Raw genomic sequence first — 20,142 nt, 5'->3', positions numbered from 1 at the left:
AACCTCCACCTATCCTAATCGTCTCTCCCTATACTTTCCCCCCACGACCCACTCACTATTCGCTACTCCCTCACCCATGCAGGAAGCTTCCTCCCAAATTGCTATTTCTCTCCTATTTTCATCTATTTGCTCTTTAACAGATGGTTCTTGCTGCAAAAACATCTTCTCTTTGATCGCGTGAGTCGCCTGGCAATTGAAACTTTCAGGTGAGTGAGATTTGTTAAAATAATACTTTGATAAGACATATTTTGCTACTAATCGGGTCATTTGGCAAATAGCAACCATCTGAAACCATTTTACAGTTTCTGAGTATGGGGGTGGGGGAGACTGAGAGAGAGACAGAAATGCTACCTGCAAAATTGCAGACTGCATGATGTCTGCTTACAATGATGGTCAGAATACCCGGGGGGAGGAGAGAGAGAGAAAAAAAGATAATATCTCCAAGGGCAATGTTGCAGCTCCAACCCACTCAAGCGACTTGGAACATTTCCGAGGGCTGTGTTTTTTTGGTGAGTAAACTACAGAATTTAAATTGATGTTGACTGTAATTACAGTGATGTAGTTTAATGGCCTTCGAATGGACTATGAGTTGCATTGAAATGCAAAGTTAGATGAATTAAATTCAATTGACAAACTTTCTCTTGCGTACGTCAAATCCAGATGGAAAATTGCAATTTTGTTTACAATTTGTTTTGCTGCAGCAGTTCCTTATTTTGGGGGAAAACAATCCCACTTTAGCTGGAGGAGGGCCTGATTGGATCTCTAATTTTGATAATGAAAGAGGTATTTGGGGTTTGCTAAGCAATGTCAGATTGTACAGAGAATTTACGCTCGAAGCATTGCTTTATTTTTTTGTTCCTGTTGAAAGCTTTTCTTATTTCTCTGGCTGTAAAATCCCTGCTTCTTCCCTCTCTTCATCTGCAATACCTCACAATACTCTATGTCGAACATGTTACTGGGATATGGCAGTTTATGTAAGGCTATTAGTCATGGGGATACATAAGTGCCATTGAAACCATTTTTATTCCTTCTCTTTTTTTCTCATCCTCACAACCTCCGAGTCAACCTTACAACAATGCCCTTCACGTAAAGTGAGGTCTCGGAGCGCTTGACTGTGGTGGCGACAGGCGCCAAGCAGGGCTGGAGGTATAGGGAGGTGTTGAGGGAGTGAGTTCCAGAGGTTAGGGGTGTAGAATTGGAAAGCTCGGTCACTGATAGTGGTGCAGATAGGACCGGGGTCATTCAGCTATCCCGAGTTAGCCAAGCAGAAGGAGTAAGCAGAGGAGTGGGGGGCGGAGGAGATAGGAAGGTGCTTAGGGTGTGAAGGGATTCAACACTAACACAGTCTCTGTGGTCAAAGCTTGGTTTCACGTGCATTTCAGTCTGAAGAAGGGAGTCGCGTCCCCTTGCGTTTGCTCCGTTTGAAATGTCGTCCATTGTTACCGCTTGATTTGAGTTCGTCCCCTTCGCTGACACTGTTTTTGGGATGGGATGTTAAAGTGCGCTCCCTTTGTATCTGTTCAAGGGGATTATAAAAGATCCCATCAATACAATTGGAAAAGAGAAGGGAGTTTCTCCTCCTGTCCTGATCAACAGCCTTTCAGATAAAGAATTTGTCATTCACCTCATAACTATTTTGTGGATCCTTTTTGTGCGAGAGTGTGTGTGCGTGCACCAACATGGCTGCTACGTTTGCCCGCAGAACAATTGCTCCACTTGACAGTAATTACTGTAAAGTACTTTGAGATGTTTCCACGTAGCGGAGCAAGATAAAAATTCAAATTCTTTCTGTGAGTCTGTCTGTCTTTTACTAGGTTGATTTAACTCCTGAGACGGGTCCATTTAGATGATTGAACAGCATGGTTATCCAATGTTTGGATAGCTGAGGGCCTGCACTATTGATTTCAGTTGGGAATGCAACTTCAAAGTTCTCTTATTAGTGATGCTTTTCAGATCAATCACCAGTGTACTGTACTTTCAGTAATAAAGGTTTTAATAGATCAGAAGCGAATCTAGTTCAAAGTGACTTGAGATTTGCTGGATTTGTAGCTGGTTGTCCTGTGTCACTGTTCTCCGTTATTAATATTGCTGACTCCCTGTAGACCTCTCTCGGTGTCTGGCACAGTCTGGGCTGACACTCTAATGCAATGCTGGGGGAGTGTAGCGTTGTCAGAGGAGCCATTCTTTGGAAGAGAAACCGGTTAAACTGAACTCCGGTCTGCCTGTTCAGGTGGACGTTAAAATCCCGTGGGGCTCTGAAAGGAGCAAGGAGTTCCTCCTGGTTTCCTGGCCAACAATTCGCCAGATAAAATTGGTCATTCGCTTTGTGGCTGTTTGTGGGACATTGCTATGCACAAATTGGGAGCACTTGATCGCTCACAAAATACACAGTCACTACACCTTGCAGCATAATCTGACGTGAAGGGCGCTACGTCAAATGCAAGGATTATTATTTATTGTATAAAAGTTCTACACATATACAACAAGAACAATTTGGATTTATATAGCGCCCTCCACGCCGGACGGCTTCTCAGAGCGCTTCACAGTAACGGATCCCAGGGCCGAGCCGGGGGGAAGGGGGAGGAAGGTGACCAAAGGCACAGTCGAAACGAAAGGTCTTTAGCTGAGAAGAAAGGTGAGATACAGATACACCTCAACCAAGGTTGTCATTAATTGCACGTAGAACCACTTTGTCACCTGGAAACAGACGTGTAGAATGTTTGTGTGCTTAGAAACATTCATCTGACCCAGTCCTATTGGCGTATTGTTAGTAATTTTTACTGTTTAATTGTTTGCTCTGGTATTGTTAAAGTAACCTAGTAATTAGTTTTTTTCCTCTAATTGTCTCCTCTCCCTTCATCTCATCAAAGTGTTTAATTTTTTCCCTTTTCACTGACGTAGATTTCCACATAGTTAACACTGATGCTGTATAATAATAATAATAATCCTTGCATTTGATAGAGGGCTTCATCACATCTTCGAGACGTCTCAAAGCTCTTCACAGAATATACTGTACAGTGAATTGACTGTATTTTGTGGGCGAAACGCAGTAGCCAATTCTGCACAGCAGAGTCCCACAAACAGTCGTGGATTGAGTGACCACATTATTATTATTATTTATTTATTATTAGCCTAAAAGTGACCCATAAACAGGTCACTTTTAGGCTGCTGCAAATGCAGTCGGGATCCATGTGCAACAGCTGGAGAATTCCTGATACAATACTGTGTGGTTGTTTTAAACGTGTCGGTAGTTGTGCCATCTACTTGCGTTCCTGTTTATTCAGCCCAGTAGAGCAGGTCACCTAAAACCGACTGTTTACTTTTTCAACAAGAGAATTATTTAAAGTTGCAACATGATCTCCTTTAAAAGTTGAACAGCCTACTTCATCTTTAAAAATGTCAAAACTTTAAATTGTGAGTTTTTTTTCTCTCTCTCTCTCTCTCTCTCTCTCTCTCGTTCTCTCTCTGTCGCAACAACAATATATTCTGGGATCAAATTCTGTTCCAACATTTGAGGTTTCCCCTCCTAAATTTCCAAAGGCACTATATCAGCAGTTTGCAAGCGAAGCCTCAAATCGGTGGTGCTGTAATCTTGCCGAAGAAAATGTAGAATTCTTTAATGCTTTGAATGTTTAAAATGAAACCGTGTCAATGCACCTTATTATTATTTTTGGAAACCTGCTCAGAGATATGTAGAGCTGATCAGGCGAACTTGGGGTGTGATAATTTAGTTTCTGTGATGTCAGCACGCACCGAACAAATGATTCTCTCATTAGTCATTTGCTGGTTGCTGCTTTCATCTGCCACTTCTTTACTTGACTGGCACAGCTGTACTTCTCTTCCAAAGGTCAAACAAGAATTCCCTGGCAGCCACAGGAGCATATGACCACAAGTGTTTTCATAGTGCTCAAGTAAACAGAAGACCCAGAACACTATTTGTTTTAACCCTCCTCCACCCAGAACTTGAGAGACACAGAACGAGAGTGTGAGAGAGAGAGAGAGAGAGAGAGGTGGATGCTTAGCACAATGATGCACTAACACTTCATCTTCATATAGGGAGGAAAAGAAAGAGGATATAACACCTTTCATGTCAGGACGACGTTTCAAAATGCTTCACAGAGTTTTACTGTACTGTTCGAATAGTACAACAAGGTCTTTAATGTCCACTTGAACAGGCAGACAGGACCTTGCTTTAATATCTCATCCAAAGGAACCCCCTCTCCCCACCCCTATCAATTCAGCGCTCTCTTGCACTGTATTGGAGTATCAGCTGAGACTCTGAGGTAGACATCCTGACGTGGGACTTGAACCAACAATGTTTTGACTGAGATAACAATGCTACCAATTGAGCCAACAAACATGCAGCTCCTCTCTTTAAAGGGAAGATTCAGTCTGGACCATTCAAAGGCATTTTTCAATGACTAATTCTAGAGCAGTACTGCCAGACACCAGGGAATAGCCACTTTAGGTCTCCTTCTTTCTTTCTATCCTCAGCTGTTCTGACGTACGTTGTGTGCGTGTGTGTGTGCGTCCTTTTCTCTGCATTTCTGTCCTGGGGCATTTAAGGCCAAATACCACCTCCGTCCTGGGTGAGACAAGCAAATTGTACAGCCTGCTGTTTGCATAGGACATCTTGGAGATGAGCAACCCTCTCAAATAGAACAGGAAGGAATTGAACCCATTGTGGTGGTTTTGTACTGGGACACGCTTCACAATAAATACATATTCACATCGCCACTTAAAGGCATTTTAACTGCTGCAATAATTAATTTACTCTCGCTTAATTTTTTTTGAGAAATGCTAGAAATTTCTGACTTTCAGGGACGAGTGGGCTGGCTTTTGCCTTGTTGGACCTTTCATTTGTGGTTGGTGTTCCATCGAAAGATACCATTTAAGCCGCTGGTCTGGCTCAGTTGGTAGCATTCTTGCCTCCCAAGTCAGAATGTTTGAGGGTTCTAGCTCCATGTCAGGACTTTGAATTCACATTGACCGACTGACGTTCCAAGGCAGTACTGGGGACGTGTACACTGTTTGAGGGGCTGTCCTTTGAATGAAACATTAAGTCAAGGGTTTTTGTCTTGACTGTTCCGGTGGAAAGATCCCATGGCACTACTCTTGAGGGTAGGAAGAGTTTCTCTCAGTGTCCTGGCCAACAAAACCCCAAATAAAACATTGTTCATTCACTTCTTGGCTGTTTGTGGGACATTGCTGTGTGCAAATTGGGTGCCTGCGAGATACACAGCTACAGCCCTTTACAGTAAAATGCTGTGAAGCATTTTGAGACATCCTGCTGACGTGAAAGGCGTTTACCAAATGTGAAGATTGTTCATTATTATGAACCATCATAATAAGCTCCAGGCTATAATCGAATTGCTTCTGCTGAGCTCATTCTTGGAATGTGGTCTCTTACCAAGTATCAGCTCCTGCGCTCTCAACTAATACGATCGCAAGGTCCAGTAATCTATCCATTAATATTTACTAAGGGTTGCCATGGGATTTTGAGCGGTTATGAGAAATCTTGTTATTAGAAGTGACATCATCGGATGTCCAACACTAACAATTGCCGTAATTCCCTGACTCTCTGCTCTCGGGGCCTTGCCCCCAGACCTAAGCGTAATTAACTGGGATTCCAATAAATTAGAACATATTTAAAGGCCGAAGGTCATAACATGTATTTGTTTTTCCTCCGCCAACTTTCTGATTTAAGGCTTGCGATTTTTTCTTTCTTTTTTCTTTCCTTTCTCTTTCTCTCTCTCTCTCTCTGTTTCTCTCCCCCTTTCCTAATGATTTCGCTGCTTTCTTCAAAAATAATACTAATACTAATAATAATTTGGTCACTTAATCCACGACTGTTTGTGGGACACTGCTGTGTGCAATTAGTTGCTGAGTTTCGCCCACAAAATATGCAGTCAATTCACTTTACAGTATACTCTGTGAAGCACTTTCAGACGTTTAGCATAATTGATAAGGCTCTATATCAAATGCAAGGATTATTATTATTATATTCATTATTATGAATGAATCGATGAATAAACCAGTCTCTGGTGAGTTACTGAACTTAATTAATGAATGGAACACACATTCATCTTCCAAGTGCAAATGATCTTTTGAAACAAAATTCTTCGGGATGAAATACTAACGTCGATTTCTACTGATGATCATTACGTAAGCTCTAACTTTCATCGTTGGCCAACAAAAGACCAAGGTAAACGAGAAACTTTGAAATAGGAACGGTAAAGTTACACGTGAATTTAAGATGCTCGTAAGTGACCATTTCTCAACAGTCAGCCTGCAAATTGAGGAGGTGTGTTTTTTTACACCAAGCACGTAGCTTCATTAGCACACAGCATTTTTGCAGACTTTTGAGTGTTGAAAAGTTCTCATGGAATGTGGTTAATGAGGCTCACGTTAGCAACAAGTTCCCACAACTTTCACTAGACGGGGTTAACTGCTGGTCAAGTGGTGTTGCTGCTGGTCAATAACCCTGTAAATCTCAACCATGACTAGTTCTGAATTCAAAAGAGAAATAATGTGCGTTTGAAATCCATTCTACTCCGATGTATACTGTCAGCAAGGAAAGTGAGTAAAGTGCTGGAAATGAAGGCTCATTTTCTACCACTGGTTGCAAGTTGAGTTCTGTCCCAGAAATACTTTGATCACAAAAATGATTTACACTAATAAATAATAATAACCCTTGCATTTGATATGGTGCTTTTTATGTCTTTCCAGATGTCTCAAAGCGCTTCACAGAATATACTGTAAAGTGGATTAGCTGTATATTTTGTGGGCAAAATACGGCAGCCAATTGCACACAGCAGTGTCCCACAAACAGTCATGGATTGAGTGACCAAATTATTATTGTTTTCTTTTCTTGAGGGATTATTATCAGGCGTGTGGAGTAAGGAAACTTGCCCAAGGTTTCGCCCTGCCGGGAATCAAACACAGTAAATTATGTGAAGAGAATGCTCTAACCACTGAGCTACAGGACTCTGTAACTCAGTGTGAAAGACATTTATTTAATGTATTTAACATTGGGAGCATGTCTCAACTCATAGTGCTTCACAGAGCTTAATGGGAGCCCAAACTGTAGGGGGAAAGGTGACTGATAGTATGATCACCTACAAAATATATATCCACTACACCTTATAATAAATCCTGTAAATCTTTTAGAGAGACCTTTCCAACGTGGAAAGCACTGTATCAAATGCAAGTATTGGTGTTGTTGTCTTCTATAAACCCAAAGTACTCATTAAATTAAACAGATACCAGAAACTGTGTGTGTGTGTGTGTGTGTTAAATATCAGTATGTGAACACCTTTTGTATCTGTAGTTGATATTTTTTCCCATCTATTTCCTCTTCATTTGCATCGCAATCCGATCTCTCTTCGGTGGCAGACAGGACTTATTTTTTGTGCGTGGAGGGCAGGCAGGGAAGAAAGAGAAATTAGCTTCAGTTGGACTTTTGTGTCAGATAATACTTTCTCTTCAACTGTGTTCAATTATAAACATTTACAATTCCTTTAAACGGCATACAGACCCGACTGTTACAAAGAGCGTTTTGGTGTACAGACTTGAGGTAAAAAAAAATAAAGAACCATTATAATTTTTTTCCCCTTCCCAGTACCATCTGTCATAAAAATTGTTGCTTTGTTGTAGAGTCGGGGTTAACTTCAGGATCACATGGCTTGTGGATTGCTGTTGCTGACCTCAGCTCTTCACCCACTCCTCCCTCCCACCCCTCCACTCCCCCCCCCCCCGTTCCCCCCCACCCCCCCATGACTGTCACACAATTAGGACTTGGCGGTAAGAGAGGGTCAAAGCCACGAGCACAGAGCCTCATTCCTGAACTATAGCCAAGTGCCTGAGTTTCAATATTTTCATAACTGATTGAAAAATGAGTTTCTTATTCTGTTCCTTGTATTTCGGGATGTTTAGTTACAGGGCGGTGGTGGGATATTGCAGCTTTCAAATCTGTTTTTTTGGGGGGGCTGTGGGAGGTCTACAAGTGAATTTAAAAACTGATATGTACGTAGATTTGCTACTTTAAATGGACCTGGCCGTGCCCATTGGCACATACCTGCATCTCACACACACACACATAAGGGAAGGAAGATTAAAGTTAATGAGATTTGCTGCAACCTTTTCATTTGTTCTAAATGGGCTATTAAATGGAAGATTCGAAAACTTAGTGCCTGATTGAAGGCTTGCAGTCTTGTTACTGTCTGGAAGGCTCACCCATAAGGCTTGTGATATTGACAAGACTTTGGCATGCCACGATATAATGTTCTCACCCTCCTTTGGATTTTCACCACGTATTGTATCCAAAGAGACTACAGGCTCTACTGACCCATATCAATGGCTGTTTGGGAGGCTGGATTGTTGATGGTTAATCGCAGTGTTGAAGTTTGGAGTAAATGGTTTTAACGTTCGATCAATTTAAGGAGAAGGTTTGAAAGACTGTGTGTCTGGAAACCCTCTGTATTCAGACCTCGTTGCAAATTTATATTTCCTTATTGGAAGTACAGTTCAAAATGTTAGAGCTACTTTTGGTGCTGGGATTAGATGTTTAGTGAACACTTTATTGTTCTTCATTCAAAATTTGATGTGTACATTACAGAAGGGAAGGGTACATGTGACTCAACACACATGGATGGTGTTTTATGTTTGTTGATGGATTTTGATTTACATTTATTGGTGAATATGTTACCAGGGTTTATTTTTATTAGCACCGATGTATTTAACATCATCTCTCGTGTATATTGGTTTGACGTAGTATTTGATATATTCCGCTCAGCGGACTCCGACCCGCTTTATTTCCCCCTCTTTGCCTGACCCTCAGCCTCTCTGCCCCTACCCTCTGTCACTCCATCCCACAGTCCCTCTGCCTCGCCCCCTCCCTTGCCTCCTTCAAGACCCGGCTCAAGAGCCTCCTCTTCGACACACCTTGGGACATTCTTCTGACGTGAAAGGTGCTATGAAAATGTAATTTGTTGTTATTGTTGATATCATTTGTCCTCATGGAGTGATTGGACATGGGTTGGAAGCTGTGATACTCAGTGTGTTTCCCAGTCTCGCAGGGTGAACTCGACCAGACACAAAGGAGAAGGCATTGTGGGGAAAGCCAGATGGTGGGTCACCTCAGTTGCTGCTGCACATTGAGAAGCAGCTGGTTCGACAACAGCGACAGAGCAGGATTGACAGATCTGATTTATTCATATTTTTGAAAATGTTTGCTACACTTTAGCATTTGAGATGTTTAGCGAACGATCTGTGTATCAGCTGACTGTAGAATTTCAGATGATTTAGTTAAACTGAACCTTACTTCCCCTATTCTCTCCTGGTGCTTGCTTTTTGTGTTTTATTTAATACTATTTGTGCCAGGATCAGACGAAACAGATTTAAAAGGAACTTCAATAAAAAAAATCTGATGAGAAAGCAATATAAAGGGCAAAGGTTTTGGATTCGTAGCTCGTGTCAATGGAGGAACTCTTGCCTGTTTACACTTGATAGGCTGAATGACTTAAGTGGTGATTTCTGTGATTAGTGTTAATTTATTATTATAATAATAATTCTTGCATTTGATACAGTGCCTTATCACGTTGTTGAGACATCTCAAAGCGCCTCACAGAATATACTCAATTGACTGTGTATTTTTGTGGGTGAAACGTTGCAACCAGTTGCGCACAGCAATGTCCCACAAACAACCATGGAGGTAGTGAGTGAGCGACCAATTTTTTATTTGGGGGGACACTGGGAGAGAGAAACTCACTTCTCTTTTCGAACAGTGCCACGGGATCTTGAACATCCACCTGGGATCTCAGTTTAATGTCTCAACTGAAGGATGGCAAATCCGACAATGTAACGCCCCCGGCCCCCCCACCCCCAGCTCTGCATTGGAGTGTCAGCTTCGTCCGTGTGATTCCAAGTCCCTATGTGGGGGCTTTTAACTCACAGCGTCTGATCTGCTGGTTCTAGATGATCGAATGATGTAATGTTATCGGGCACTCCGGGTTCTGCTTTGTTGTCGTCCCACTTCCATCTGTAGTTGCCGGTGACCGATAATAATCAGGTACCTGAATAAGCAGCTCACAGTTATACTCGAGTCTTGTGCGCCCTCTCCAGGCTGAATTGATTGTATGCAGCACTTGAGAAAGTAGAAACTTCCCTTCCTTTTTCAAGAAGTGCAATGGGATCTTTCACATCCACCTGAACAGGCAGGCTTTAATGTCTCGTCCAAAGGCTGGCACCTTTGCAACGAGAAATGCAACGTTTCCACCAGTACTACTACACCAGAGCGTAGGTCTGGACTATGAGCTCAAAGCCCCGACGCGGAGATTGAACCTCTAGCCTTGGTCTCGGAGGCAAGAATCCTGCCAAAGGAGGCAAAACAACCTAGTTATGTGGTGTGAATTCTGTGTATAAAGCTGCACTGCCCTTTTGGGGGTGTTACTCAGCTGGACCACACTATTTAAATCGCAATCACCGTGCACAGAGCTAACTCCAGTAGCCAATGCCTATTGGGAGGTGCCCTGCATGAGGATGCCTGCACTTGACCTCTGTGCACTGTAACCACTTCAATGAAAGACCATATGGGCAGCAAAAGAACTGTATTGGAGAAGCCTGACATAAAAGAATGATTCCAGGCGTGCCTGGGATTCACTTCAGCTGCTTAGAGTAATTCTTTCCTATCCACATAGCCCTGTTGCTTCCTGGTACAGCATTTCATTGAGTTAGCCCCTCTGTTTCATTTGTTATCCATTGTAAGCCACGTGTTCTAATTCTAGTTTTACTTTAGTCTGCGTAATCCATCACACACTCTCTCTGCCTGCGTATCGGTTGCTAGACTCAACATTAATTACCTCAAAGTGCTTTTTTGGCTTGACGTAGCTCTATCTAAATACTGTTTCTTCTTTTGTTTGAATTTAAAAGCAAGAGAGGGAATGCTTGAAGAAAATAATAATAATAATAATAATCCTTGCATTTGATATGGAGTCTTATCACGTCTTCGAGACATCTCAAAGCGCTTCACAGAATATACTGTAAAGTGAATTGACTGCATATTTTATGGGCAAAACGGCCTCCTTTTATGCTAATTTTTAAAAAAATTCCCTGCATTTCATCAGGCACTTTATCAAGTTGAAACAAACGGAACAACCGTCCAGGTTTTCACTGGGAATAGGGCGCAGAGTGTATCAGGGCATCCAATTACACATGTACACTTACATTTCACATGCTCTTTGAATGATTTCCTTCTTGATCATGTTAGCCAGAGGATTTTTGCAAGAGCTGTTCACATTTAGAGTTCAGTTGCACTTTGGTGAAGATATTTTTGCTTACACATTTTAATTAAGGAAACGTGTTAAAAATGTAAACCAGATTTTTATTTTACAATGAGATGTGTGGTGTTGAGAGGACCATGCTGGGCTGCAACACCTGCTAAAAGTCAATCCCAATCAGTTTTCAGTTTCAGGGTCAGAAAAGGGTTTCTACTGGTTGTGAAGCAGTTCGAGCTACTTGACTCATAGTCTCACAGGGAGATGGGCCATTTCTTTGCATGGAGGGTGATTAGCGACTGCAAAGGGTTACCAGGAAGGATGGTAGCATCAAGGACATTAGATCTATTGCACTTAAGGAACAGCTGGGTGCTGTAATGGGAAAATGGGAAGGATGAGATCAAATGGGCTGAAAGGCCTTCATCATCTGAACCTCTTGTTCAGGACAGACACAATGATTACGTTTCAATATAGCATTTACTTATGTAAAGGAAAATTGGGGGTGGGTGTGTTATCAGACATTTGACAGAGAGAGAAAAAAAACAACGGAAAGGATTAAAAAGGAAAACAGCAGCAACCAACTGCAATCCTAGACTTTTGGGGGTTAAAAGGAACACTGAATGAAAAGCCAGCAGGAGAGAGAGTGCACGGCTAGCAAAGTCAGGGCAGACTGATGTAGGTATTAATGGGATTTATTGTGACCAGTGCCGCAGATTAAAATAAGTGCCTTTTTGCCTGTTGCTTGCTTCAAAGAAGAGCTCTTTGGGCTCATAAAATTGCAGAGTACAAATAGGTGCCTCTGAGCTCCAGTTATTACTCCATGTCCCTGTTCCCCCCCATCCCCCCGCCTCCCCCCTCCTTTGAATACAGAGACATATAATCTGTAAAACATCAGCTTCAAAGTTCCACAGAGATTGGCGTTAACCCTGACCCTTGACCCGACACTACTTGGGGGATGTCCATTTGTGCCTCCGCCAGGTGTTTTGAATAAGCACAATTCATTTGAAGAGTTGTAAGCAGAGCACAGCATTTCACACGTCCAAAGATATTCGCTTGATAAGGTTTGCTTTATTCCTCTGCACCCCACCCAGACTCCCTAGTTATTTTCCTGTGGAGTCCTGTAGCGTATTGGTTAGAGCACTCGCCTTGCAAGTGAAAGGACCAGGGTTCGATGCTGGGGAAGGGTGAAACGGTAGGCAAGTTTCCTTACTTCTCATGCCTGGGATGCACTTCAGCTGCTTAGAGTAACCCAGTTGTTAGTCGATTGGCAGATCGCTTTCCCGGGGCTAATAATCGCTTAAAAAATAAAATTTGGTCACTCAATCCATGACTGTTTGTGGGACACTACTGTGCACAATTGGCTGCCGCGTTTGGCCCACAAAATATACAGTCAATCACTTTACAGTATATTCTGTGAAGCGCTTTGAGACGTCTCAAGATGTGATAAGGCGCTATAACAAATGTAAGGGTTATTATTCAGCCCAATGTGTCTGTGCCACAACCACCTATACTTTATTATAAATCCTGCTTTCCAGCTCTCACCATATCCATTAATTATTTACTTCACAGATGATTATCCAGTTCCCTTCAGAATGCTTCTGTCCTTCAAGCCTCAACAGACACTGTCATTGACATCCTGACAATCCTCTTGAGTGAAGAAATGGCTTCTAGTTTCAGCCCCGATTTTACTTGGTCCTGAGATGGTGACCTCATTGTTGTTGGTTATTTATTTTGTACAAATTTGTTTAAAGCAAATCTAGGGTCTGGCAAGAGGAAGTCTCTTTGTGAGGCTACATTCAAATAAAACATGTGTTGAGCTTGGTTTTCAAGGTAATGTTTTGCCTAAAACACACAGTTGATCAATTTTACAATTATCGCATGTGAAGCGCTTTGAGACATCTCGACGATGTGATAAGGTGCTCCATCAATTGCAAGGATTATTAGGTTTTCTCCTGTTTGTCTCTCCAGTGCGACGCACTGTCCTGAGTCAGGAGACTGGACAGGCTATGTTATCATGTCAATTCGAGCAGCTTGGATGATGCCTCCTGGTGGGGAAATGTACAGCATCTGCCTTGTTTATCAGTGAAGAACATTGTGCACTGGCACACACCATCGAAGCTCCAGATATAAGTACAGAATGATTCACCCCAGTTGCTCTGAAAGAGATCCATGATGAGATAAAATCACATAATGTGGCAATTACGGAATCCCCGTGTTAATTTTAAGTGACTTGTGTTGAAACACAGATATTTTCAAATCATGTCCAACAGATGATAGAAGTATTTTTGGTTAAGTATCAGAAGATCAGTAGCATTTTTTGCAGGAGTGTGACGAGGACACACACACACACACACACATACACACACTGTCCCTTTTCCTAAAGAAATCCAGTGTCTTTTTGGGAGGACACCGAATAATAATAATAAAAGACAAATTAAACCTAGCATTTGATATGGTGCCTTATCACATCGACGAGACGTCTCAAAGCGTTTCACAGGATATATTGCAAAATGGTTTGACTGTGCTTTGCGGGTGAAACTTGGGTTAGGATTAGGTCTAGTGTAGTTTTTTTTTAACTATTCGTGTCACAACTTAGTGTTTTACATGCAGACAGCACCATAAACAAATTCTCCCTCTCTCCCTTTCCTCCCTCCCTACCTCTTGCACAATAGACTCTTTACCTTTGCATATTGTTTGCCTCTCTTATTGTTGTTTCTGACCGTAAAGTTTATATTCAAGTGGAGGTTCCAGCAATCAGAATATTAGTTGCAACTCTGAGATCGAAAGCGTTATTATTAAAAATACAGGATATTGCTTCTTTATTCCAGATATTTTCCACAAATATAACTAAACATGTGACCGGTCAACTGATCCATAACTGTCCAGAATTAGACTGTTGGCAGCTCTACTTTGTTTTTCTGATGTCACTTTGCCCTTTGATACCATTTCAACTTGGACAAGCCTCGTCTTTACTTGCGACATACTATTAATAAACCCTGCATTTGATGTATTTCACGTCAGAAGGACGTCTCAAAACACTTCACAAGACTTACTGTAAAGCGTAGTGACTGCTTTTTGTAAATCAGCAGCTAATTTAGGCACAACAATGCACCTCAAACCAATTTTATCTGGGGTGGGTGGGGAAATGGTTGGCCAAGGACACTGGGAGAAACTTCCTAGTTAACAGTCCTGTACAATTACCCCGTTGTTGAGCATTTGCCAATGATCAGTACAGGTGCATACTGTGCTGAATTCTCTTTATTATTGTAACTGCTTTTCTCTTTTATTACATTTTTAAAAAAAAAACTTTTGAATGTTAATCACATTACCTTTCAAGCCATTTTCAAAATCTGTAATTCAAGTGAAATTGGTGGCCAACTTACTCCAGCAACCTTAACACTTCAGAGGAATATAAACCCTTCCAAACCATCTGTCGTACGTACCCTGTTAGTCTTTGCAGTTGTTAATATTGTTTCAATTTTTTATTTGAAGTCGGGTTTTGAAAGAATGTGCATTTGTGGAGGGAGTGGGGGCAAAGGCTTGTGAAGTCAGTAGTCGAAAGGTTAATTGGCTTCTCTTTCACTGACTGCTCCTGGGTGGTAGCTGTTGGAGGTTCAAATGCCATTTACTTTGATCCAAATATAAAATGAGTGTGTGTAGCGTGTGTGTGGACTTGTTGACGTGGTAGCTGGACGGTTTGAAATTCCCAATGATTACACTCCTGCAATCCAAGAGATCAGTGTAACCATTCCAAAACTCACAGCTAATACCCCCTAATACGTTGTACGGTGGATATAAAGCCATTTTAATCCCTCCGTGCTTCACCCTCCCTCCTCGGTGCGTTTTATTTTAAAAGCTCTTATTACCGCGCCAATCTCTTTTCAGCTGAGTTAAATCTCCTTTTTTTTTGTATTTGACCGACGCTTTTAAATAAAACAATATTTAGTCCAAGTATTTATGGGGCTGATTCTCTGAATTAGAGTTCAGAGAAAATTACGCATGGGTGGGAATTGTTAATGATTTTTACAGCAAATTAAATTTGCAACAGCTGAAGAAGATTGATGCTCTCTAACAGCAAAGCACAGTTTTACAGACTTCTCTTTCTCTCCCACCCCCATTAATTTAACCCAAATTGTTCTTCACTAATAGTGACTCAAATTAAAACCAGCCTTGTTGTTCTTAAGGTAGTCATAATTTTCTAGGTTAAAACGATACCATTGTGTGTTTCTTTTTAAATGCCAAAATTTGTTTGGCTTGTAAGTTAAGATCAAATGTGTATACTTTTTTATTTAAATGAGAAATGATTTTGAAAGTGTTTAATGGGAGGACACCGAATAATAATAATAAAAGACAATTTTGCAATTTTCTGTACCTTTTGTTACCTGGTTACATACAGAACCAGTTCCTTATTTCTCTCCATGTGCGTTTTCTCCGCCCCCACCATCTCCAAATCTAAACCGGAGTCACAGACATGGTCTGTACTTTGTGAATGTCTGTTACCTCCATCTCCCCTGAGGGCACTGTCTGAATATGAGCAGCAGTCACCGTCTAGGCTGGTGCTCTGTGAATATTAAACCTCCCCCACTCTTCCCCCTTCCTCCCTCCTTCCCCCTCTTCCTCCCTGTGGGGTAGTGAATTGTTTCACTTTTGATTTTCTATCCTGTAAAGTAATTGTAAGCGTGAACCACATCTACTTGGTTTCGACCTATCATAGCTGTTAAGATGTATGTTCTCCATGGAAGGTGCTATATATATAGATATATATATATATGTAGTTTGTTGTGCCATTGAACCTGGACAGTCATTGCTTTGAACAACTGTACTTCTTGAAGTGTTTGAACACTGGGATTAGATAGAATCATCCTCCTGAAGGAAACAGCGCTGCATAAATAATGATTTTTTTTTGTTGAGCTGTGGGGATTGCTAACTGTGCAGTTATACTGTCAGCAATCGGCAAAGTAAATGTTTATTTTGACTTTCCAACGTAAATAAAACGTTGGTAAAAGGCCTCACCTCTTTTGGCAGACCTTCCGTTTAAAGTGCAGACTTGCTGTGTGTGTGAGAGAAAATGCCATTGTATTTTCCACCCACTTGGATCCCAGTTCCACTTCTCAATCAGACACATGTGTTGGGCACACCATTGTGTCTGTGTCCACAAAATATACAGTCAATTCACTTTACAGTATATTCTGTGAAGCGCTTTGAGACATCTAGAAGACGTGATAAAGCGTTGTATCAAATGCCAGGGCAGAGATGGACATAATAATAATTTTATTATTATTATTATGATGTCCATCTCTCCTTTGAACTGCAGACAATTCAGGGATGGAATTAAAGTCGGCAGAATCCACTGGCTTGAAATTAAGTCATGTTAAAAGATTTCCAAACTAATTTAAACAATTCTTTCTTTGCCCGGACCCCATCGAAAAATCATTGAAAACAATGGATGAAGGACCCAGGCTGATAATTACCTATGATTTTGCATGAGTTTGTTTTTTCTCTAAAAGTTGAAGCTTTAAATGGGAGTTATGCCCCATTGGGAGCCTTTTCTTTAGAATTAGGTCCTGGCTTCTGCCAGCGAAAAGAGTAAATCCAGTTCTATCTGATCCAACACCTCTGTTCAAAGGCATCAATGAGCACTCCATAGACGAATTAACTGTATTAGTCGCTCTGTGTGAGATTCATAGTTTCCGAGTGCATTTTAGGTGATATTTTGAAGTCTTGTCATCACATAGTAATCACTGCACTATACCAGCGCAACTTAGGTGCGTTGCCTTGAAGTAATTCATTCTCGAGTGACCTTCCCTCACCCAACAGCTGCTTAGTTCATTAACACAAACCATCAAAAAGTTTTAAGAACTTTCATCTCTTTAAAGGGTCAGAAAAAAATCAATAAACTGGTTGGCTGGTAGTGGCAGGGGACCTCACATGGCTCAATGGGTGGCTGTTCTGAACACAAACCAGATGCTAGCCTTCAGGATAAAGTCTGATCTGCACCTTTTACTGCTAAAATAGGACTGTAATTACAGATTGGTATGGCAACCGAGACTCAATACTTCGGATCAAGATTCAGAAGTTCTGGGGCCTGGAGAAAGATTTTAAGAACGACTGAAATAAATATTGAGAGAATGGGTTTTGAGCGCTGAGTGTGATATGTTTGATGGTCTATTAGCTTGATGTGTGCAACCATGGATTCCAGAGACAGTCAGCTGTGTGTGTGTTTGTGGGGGGGGAGGTTGGTGGTGGGGCTGGAGGAGAGGGGGGGTAATATTCCAAAAATGCATTGATTAACTAACTCACTCAGTAACTTGAATAGAATGACATCAATTTTGGGTGTTGGGTGGATGATACTTTTTGGAAACTCAACACCAGTGTCTTGTCTTCAGTCAGAGGAAGCTGGAGCATGCACTGTGTGAGGTCCATTTCATCTTTAATTTCTCTCTCTTTCCTCCTTCCAACCCCCCCTTTCCCCTCAAAGCCCCCTTAACCCCCCCCCCACCGTCTTTGTTCAACTCCCCCACCCCCGCCACTCTCCATACACACCTAAATCTACAAATCTTGTAGTGCCTACAAGCCTGAGTCCATGGGCCCAAATAAGGGAAGGGTTCCACTTCTCACTAGTAAAAGTAGTTTTGATGAGCTTTTAACGTCAAGACTGGTATTAGTTACAGGGTATTTTACTAACTCTGGTTGTTATAGAGCCAACCCACTGAAGCTCCTGTGCCATATCATCTACTTGGTAGGACTCACTAGAATCAGAGCAGCAAAACAATAGGAGCAGGTTTTTTGGTTAGCTGAGTGTCTGACTAATGTGAAAACCCATCACCATGTTTAAGATTATCCAAACCAAACAGAGGATTCCACGCATGCCTCCTATACGTGGAAATGTGGAATGGAATGTGACTCTCTCTCCCCAGAGGGAAGCATTCTGCTGACTTCATGCTGGAGATTATCAGCCGCTGGTTAGCAAGAGCCAAGGATCCCAGAGTGTACGTTGGGGGTACAGCTGGAGTCCAACCATCTAAAACCACATAGCTTGCCATTGAAAACACGGTCTGGCAAACTTTCGGCCTCTTGTTCAGCTAGGATCACAATACTGTTTGGCCAAAGTGAGTAAATCTGCACCTTTGTTGTCCTTCCCTTCAATAAGCTCAAACCTGTACCCCACATTTATCTCAGAATAGATCTCAGAATAATTTGTTGTGCCCAGCAGTTTCAAATTAAAGCCACAAAAATACAGGTCTAAATATTTATGTGAAACTCACCACGATCCGTGAGAGACTCTAAATCAGCAGCTATCACGAGAGAGAGAGAGAGAGCTCCAACTGACCTGAGCAGAAGATTTTAATGGAAAATTGCTTTATGTTTATGCGCAAACTCCAGCACAATTCTAAATACAATTTGAGACGACAGGTCATACGGGATTTAAAATCTTGCGTTTGACAAATAAAACCTTTACAGTCTATCCTGTGAAGCACTTTGAGATGTCTTGTCGACGTGGTAAGGCGCTACATGAAATGCGAGGGTTTATTTATTACAGTACAGTACAATGTAGTGTTAATCTTGCAGTGATTTTCAAATCCAGCAGGGGACGCATTATGATGGGACTCTATACGTTGTGAGATGCTTCTCTGTCACTGTGTTTGGAAACTATCCCAAAGAATTTGTTGAGGTTTAAAGACCCTGAAAGTTGGTCAAGATTATTGAAGCCCCGGATAATTAAAACTGCTTTTTAGTGTTTCTTCTCCTGTTTTGACCGGTATCCAGGATTACTTCCTTAATGTACTGGGTTTCATATCTGTTTCGTCCGATTTGAATGTTGGATCGACTAGAACAAAGATCGTTCTGTGAATATATTTGAATAGTGTTTCACTTTACAACACGCTTGAAGATGGAATATCGCATTCGATTTGATCCACTGATCTTAGCAAACAACAACTTGAAAGTTTTATATTGACCTTCACGTAGGAGGATAATGTCTCAAATTTCACAAGGACAGGGCTGGACATCCATTGAGCAAGGGAAAAGGCAGAGGGGCAACTAATCGTGGGTGTGGGTGAGGCAGGTTTTTAGGCAGGATTTAAAGTCAGGAGGAGATGGGGTGAGAAGGATGGGTAAAGGTAAGGAGTTCCAAAGGGTGGGAGCTTAGTTGCTGAAGGTTCAGCCATCAATGGTGACGCAGAGGAATCAGTAATCTGGTTGCTGAGCCAGGCAGGTCTGTGGTACTCTAAGGCACTGTTGATAATAATAATAATCCTTGCATTTGATATAGCGCTTTTCACGTCGGGAGGATGTCCCAAAGCGCTTCACAGAACACACTGTAAAGTGAATTGACTGTATATTTGTGGGCGAACGCGGCAGCCAATTGCGCACAGCAATGTCCCACAAACAGTCGTAGATTGAAAATGACCAATTTATTATTGTTTTTGTTTTGGAGGGATTATTTGGCCAGCAAGCCTGGTTCATTGGTGGGAGTTGGAGGGGTAGACCGGGCTTTGGGATTCTTCCTATTAGGCTCCTGTTAAGCTGGTAAGCCAAAAGCCTAACAGATAGAATTAATAAACTCCAGTAAGCAGGATGTGGCCATCTGGGAAGAGTGCTCAGCCCTATACCGAACAAACAGAAATATGTGTGTGAAACTTTTCAGTAGATTGGCCTGGAGATTCTTAAGCAGGGTTATGATTTTCTCCACTGCCCAGACATCCAACTAACTTTTTAAAAAAAACTCTTATTGCACAAAAAGTTCTCGCTTTGCCGCTCCCAAATACTGATTGCTATCTCAGAAATGCTAGGTGAATGAATGTGCACCGGCCAATAGTAGAGCAGGCAATGTAAACGACAATTTATATATAATAGTTAGTGCTTTTCA

This window comes from Callorhinchus milii, unplaced genomic scaffold (genome assembly GCF_018977255.1).
Source record: "Callorhinchus milii isolate IMCB2004 unplaced genomic scaffold, IMCB_Cmil_1.0 Scaffold9, whole genome shotgun sequence".
Classification (NCBI taxonomy): domain Eukaryota; kingdom Metazoa; phylum Chordata; class Chondrichthyes; order Chimaeriformes; family Callorhinchidae; genus Callorhinchus; species Callorhinchus milii.
This window is presented reverse-complemented; position numbering follows the sequence as displayed.